Here is a 6,108-nt window from a genome sequence, read left to right as displayed (position 1 = left end):
TAAGAGGCATGAAGAAAATCATTGACAAAGGTGCTGTTAGAGGCATTCCCAATCTGAAAATAGAAGAAGGCAGAATCTGTGGTGAATGTCAGATTGGAAAGCAAGTCAAGATGTCCCACCAGAAGCTTCAACATCAGACCACTTCCAGGGTGCTGGAACTACTTCACATGGACTTGATGGGGCCTATGCAAGTTGAAAGCCTTGGAGGAAAGAGGTATGCCTATGTTGTTGTGGATGATTTCTCCAGATTTACCTGGGTCAACTTTATCAGAGAGAAATCAGACACCTTTGAAGTATTCAAGGAGTTGAGTCTAAGACTTCAAAGAGAAAAAAACTGTGTCATCAAGAGAATCAGGAGTGACCATGGCAGAGAATTTGAAAACAGCAAGTCTACTGAATACTGCACATCTGAAGGCATCACTCATGAGTTCTCTGTAGCCATTACACCACAACAAAATGGCATAGTTGAAAGGAAAAACAGGACCTTGCAAGAAGCTGCTAGGGTCATGCTTCATGCCAAAGAACTTCCCTATAATCTCTGGGCTGAAGCCATGAACACAGCATGCTACATCCACAACAGAGTCACACTTAGAAGAGGGACTCCAACCACACTGTATGAAATCTGGAAAGGGAGGAAGCCAACTGTCAAGCACTTCCACATCTTTGGAAGTCCATGTTACATTTTGGCAAATAGAGAGCAAAGGAGAAAGATGGATCCCAAGAGTGATGCAGGGATATTCCTGGGATACTCTACAAACAGCAGAGCATATAGAGTATTCAATTCCAGAACCAGAACTGTGATGGAATCCATCAATGTGATTGTTGATGATCTAACTCCAGCAAGAAAGAAGGATGTCGAAGAAGATGTCAGAACATCGGGAGACAATGTAGCAGATACAGCTAAAAGTGCAGAAAATGCAGAAAACTCTGATTCTGCTACAGATGAATCAAACATCAACCAACCTGACAAGAGACCCTCCATTAGAATCCAGAAGATGCACCCCAAGGAGCTGATTATAGGAGATCCAAACAGAGGAGTCACTACAAGATCAAGGGAGATTGAGATTGTCTCCAACTCATGTTTTGTCTCCAAAATTGAGCCCAAGAATGTGAAAGAGGCACTGACTGATGAGTTCTGGATCAATGCTATGCAAGAAGAATTGGGGCAATTCAAAAGGAATGAAGTTTGGGAGCTAGTTCCGAGACCCGAGGGAACTAATGTGATTGGCACCAAGTGGATCTTCAAGAACAAAACCAATGAAGAAGGTGTTATAACCAGAAACAAGGCCAGACTTGTTGCTCAAGGCTACACTCAGATTGAAGGTGTAGACTTTGATGAAACGTTCGCCCCAGTTGCTAGACTTGAGTCCATCAGACTGTTGCTTGGTGTAGCTTGCATCCTCAAATTCAAGTTGTACCAAATGGATGTGAAGAGCGCGTTTCTGAATGGATACCTGAATGAAGAAGCCTATGTGGAGCAGCCAAAGGGATTTGTAGATCCAACTCATCCAGATCATGTATACAGGCTCAAGAAGGCTCTCTATGGATTGAAGCAAGCTCCAAGAGCTTGGTATGAAAGGCTAACAGAGTTCCTTACTCAGCAAGGGTATAGGAAGGGAGGAATTGACAAGACTCTCTTTGTCAAACAAGATGCTGAAAACTTGATGATAGCACAGATATATGTTGATGACATTGTGTTTGGAGGGATGTCGAATGAGATGCTTCAACATTTTGTCCAACAGATGCAATCTGAATTTGAGATGAGTCTTGTTGGAGAGCTGACTTATTTTCTTGGACTCCAAGTGAAGCAGATGGAAGACACCATATTCCTCTCACAAAGCAAGTATGCAAAGAACATTGTCAAGAAGTTTGGGATGGAAAATGCCAGCCATAAAAGAACACCTGCACCTACTCACTTGAAGCTGTCAAAAGATGAAGCTGGCACCAGTGTTGATCAAAGTCTGTACAGAAGCATGATTGGGAGCTTACTATATTTAACAGCTAGCAGACCTGACATCACCTATGCAGTAGGTGTTTGTGCAAGATATCAAGCCAACCCTAAGATAAGTCACTTGAATCAAGTAAAGAGAATTCTGAAATATGTAAATGGCACCAGTGACTATGGGATTATGTACTGCCATTGTTCAGATTCAATGCTGGTTGGGTATTGTGATGCTGATTGGGCTGGAAGTGTAGATGACAGAAAAAGCACTTCTGGTGGATGTTTCTATTTGGGAAACAATCTTATTTCATGGTTCAGCAAGAAGCAAAACTGTGTGTCTCTATCTACTGCTGAAGCAGAGTATATTGCAGCAGGAAGCAGCTGTTCACAACTAGTTTGGATGAAGCAGATGCTGAAGGAGTACAATGTCGAACAAGATGTCATGACATTGTACTGTGACAACATGAGTGCTATTAATATTTCTAAAAATCCTGTTCAACACAGCAGAACCAAGCACATTGACATTAGACATCACTATATTAGAGAGCTTGTTGATGATAAAGTTATCACACTAGAGCATGTTGACACTGAGGAACAAATAGCAGATATTTTCACAAAGGCATTGGATGCAAAACAGTTTGAAAAACTGAGGGGCAAGCTGGGCATTTGTCTGCTAGAGGAATTATAGCAGCTACTGCTATCTGAACGTGCTCAAACGTCTCACTTAACATTAATAGCACGTTCACTACTGAGCCAAAACAAATTCGACCGTTGCTTCACACGTCCCTCTACATTCCTCATTCAAACTTATATTTTCGTGGTAATCTCGTTTTCAGCATTCCCCAACAGCTCTCAGAGACTTACGAAATCATTCCAAACGCTCTGCTTCTCCATGGCTACCTCACCAAAAGAAACTTCAGCTCCTGGTTCACCCTCTGTACCATCATCTCCATCATCCACCAAAGCACCATCAAACCAGGAACGACCTGAATTCAATATCCAGCCCATACAAATGATTCCTGGTTCAGCCCCTATTCCTGAAAAATTGGTTCCCAAACGACAACAGGGAGTGAAGATTTCTGAAAACCCTAGCCTTGCAACAAGTCCTAGGGAAGTAGACACGGAGATGGACAAGAAGATCCGCAGTATTGTGAGTAACATTCTGAAAAATGCTTCTGTCCCTGATGCTGATACAGATGTTCCAACATCTTCCACCCCAAATGTTTCTGTTCCTGATGCTGATAAAGATGTTCCAACATCTTCCACACCAAATGCTGAAGTCCTCTCTTCCCCCAGCAAAGAGAGATCAACAGAGGAAGATGATCAAGCCACAGAGGAGACCCCTGCACCACGGGCACCAGAACCTGCTCCAGGTGACCTCATTGACCTAGAAGAAGTAGAATCTGATGAGGAACCCATTGCCAACAAGTTGGCACCTGGCATTGCAGAAAGATTACAAAGCCGAAAGGGAAAAACCCCCATTAAGAGGTCTGGACGAATCAAAACTATGGCACAGAAGAAGAGCACTCCGATCACTCCTACCACATCCAGACGGAGCAAAGTTGCAATCCCTTCCAAGAAGAGGAAAGAAATTTCCTCATCTGATTCTGATGATGATGTCGAACTAGATGTTCCCGACATCAAGAAGGCCAAGACATCAGGGAAAAAGGTGCCTGGAAATGTCCCTGATGCACCATTAGACAACATCTCATTCCACTCCATTGGCAATGTTGAAAGGTGGAAATTTGTGTATCAACGCAGACTTGCCTTGGAAAGAGAACTGGGAAGAGATGCCTTGGATTGCAAGGAGATCATGGACCTCATCAAGGCTGCTGGACTGCTGAAAACTGTCACCAAGTTGGGAGATTGCTATGAAAGTCTAGTCAGGGAATTTATTGTCAACATTCCCTCTGACATAACAAACAGAAAGAGTGATGAGTATCAGAAAGTGTTTGTCAGAGGAAAGTGTGTTAGATTCTCCCCTGCTGTAATCAACAAATACCTGGGCAGACCAACTGAAGGAGTGGTGGATATTGCTGTGTCTGAGCATCGAATTGCCAAGGAAATCACTGCCAAACAAGTCCAGCATTGGCCAAAGAAAGGGAAGCTTTCTGCAGGGAAGCTAAGTGTGAAGTATGCAATTCTGCACAGGATTGGCGCTGCAAACTGGGTACCCACCAATCATACTTCCACTGTTGCCACAGGTTTGGGTAAATTTCTGTATGCTGCTGGAACCATGTCCAAATTTAATTTTGGAAACTATATTTTTGATCAAACTGTTAAGCATTCAGAATCCTTTGCTGTCAAATTACCCATTGCCTTCCCAACTGTATTGTGTGGCATTATGTTGAGTCAACATCCCAATATTTTAAACTACACTGACTCTGTGATGAAGAGAGAATCACCTCTATCCCTGCATTACAAATTGTTTGAGGGGACACATGTCACAGACATTGTCTCGACATCAGGGAAAGCTGCTGCTTCAGGTGCTGTGTCCAAGGATGCTTTGATTGCTGAACTCAAGGACACATGCAAGGTGCTGGAAGCAACCATCAAAGCCACCACAGAGAAGAAAATGGAGCTGGAACGCCTGATCAAAAGACTCTCAGACAGTGGCATTGATGATGGTGAAGCAGCTGAGGAAGAAGAAGAAGCAGCTGAGGAAGAAGAAGAAGCAGCTGAGGAAGAGGAAGATGCAGCAGAGGATACAGAATCAGATGATGATTCTGAAGCCACCCCATGATCATCAGACCTTTATTTTTGCTTTTCACCTTTACTGGCTATAGGGGCATGTCCCTTTGAACAATGGATTACTATTGGTCTGTAATATTTGCACCTTTAAGTTCATGCATTCTACTTTTGTCAAATTCTGTCTAAAAAGGGGGAGTAATAGTATTATGCATGATTTATGATTTTGAGTAGTAGGATACTATGTATGCAATATGATGTATGGTAGTAGGATACGATGTATGCATGATTCATGATTTTGAGGGGGAGACTTATTGCTGCTGCTGATGATGACTGATGTAAGCTACTAGTAGCTGAGCATGGAGACAGGGGGAGCAGAAAGCTGATGTCACATGAGATGTCTTGACATCCTGGAAAAGACTAGTAGCTGATAGAAGATGCTGCAGTAAGAGCATGGAGACAGGGGGAGCAGAAAGCTGATGTCACGTGAGATGTCTTGACATCCTGGAAACGACTTGCAACTTGCAGAATTTTGCTGTCGCCACTACCAATTCCGCTGTGCTTGATTACGCTGATAATGAAAGTTGCTGATCCCACTTGCATAACTGCTCGTACCTGCTCAGGAAGTGTCTAAGTATGTTTTAGACAAAATTTGCCAAAGGGGGAGATTGTTAGTGCTTAGCTCTACTGAGTTTTAAAAGATTGGCTAAGATTTTGTTAAAACATAAGCACTTAGACAATGAAGGAAAGCTGGAATTGCTGCACATGATGTCCAACGTTATGTCAAGGAATCAGATCGGGCTGCACAATGCACAAGGCAAGATGAAATGTCAAATGAAGAATTGAAGCTGCAGGATTCACGATGTCGGATACAATGTCCAGGACATCCTGCCCGAAAATACTGGAGTTGCTGCACAATGCACAATGCAGGATCCACGATGTCGGATACAATGTCCAGGACATCCTGCCCGAAAATACTGGAGTTGCTGCACAATGCACAATGCAGGATCCACGATGTCGGATACAATGTCCCTGACATCCGGCCCGAAAATACTGGACACATAAATCTGTTATATCTTTAACAGATTAATGTGCAGTTAGCAACAGATTTGGGGATCTATCTTTAGGAACGAATTAAAAGATAATTAAAGTTCGAATTACAAACTTGAATAGTTCGTTCAGAGATTAAAGATTAAAGATAAAAACTAAAAGATCAAACTGTATCTTTTAGATCTTTAAGTGCAGATTTTCAGGAAAATGATAGATCTCATCCAGCACAAGTAGTTGCAGCCCAGAAACGCACACTGCTATATAAACATGAAGGCTGCACGAGTTTTCTACCAAGTCCGAGATTGAAGAGTTATTTTGTGAGTTTTGGGACTTGAGTGTTTTGTGAGCCACCTTGATGTTATCCTAACATCAAGTGTTGGACCTGAGTGTGTAGAGTTGATCTCTATAGTTTGTGTAGAGTTGATCTC

Source organism: Glycine soja, chromosome 12, assembly GCF_004193775.1.
Source record: "Glycine soja cultivar W05 chromosome 12, ASM419377v2, whole genome shotgun sequence".
NCBI lineage: Eukaryota > Viridiplantae > Streptophyta > Magnoliopsida > Fabales > Fabaceae > Glycine > Glycine soja.
The sequence above is the reverse complement of the archived record's forward strand: the minus strand, read 5'-3'. Positions refer to the sequence as shown.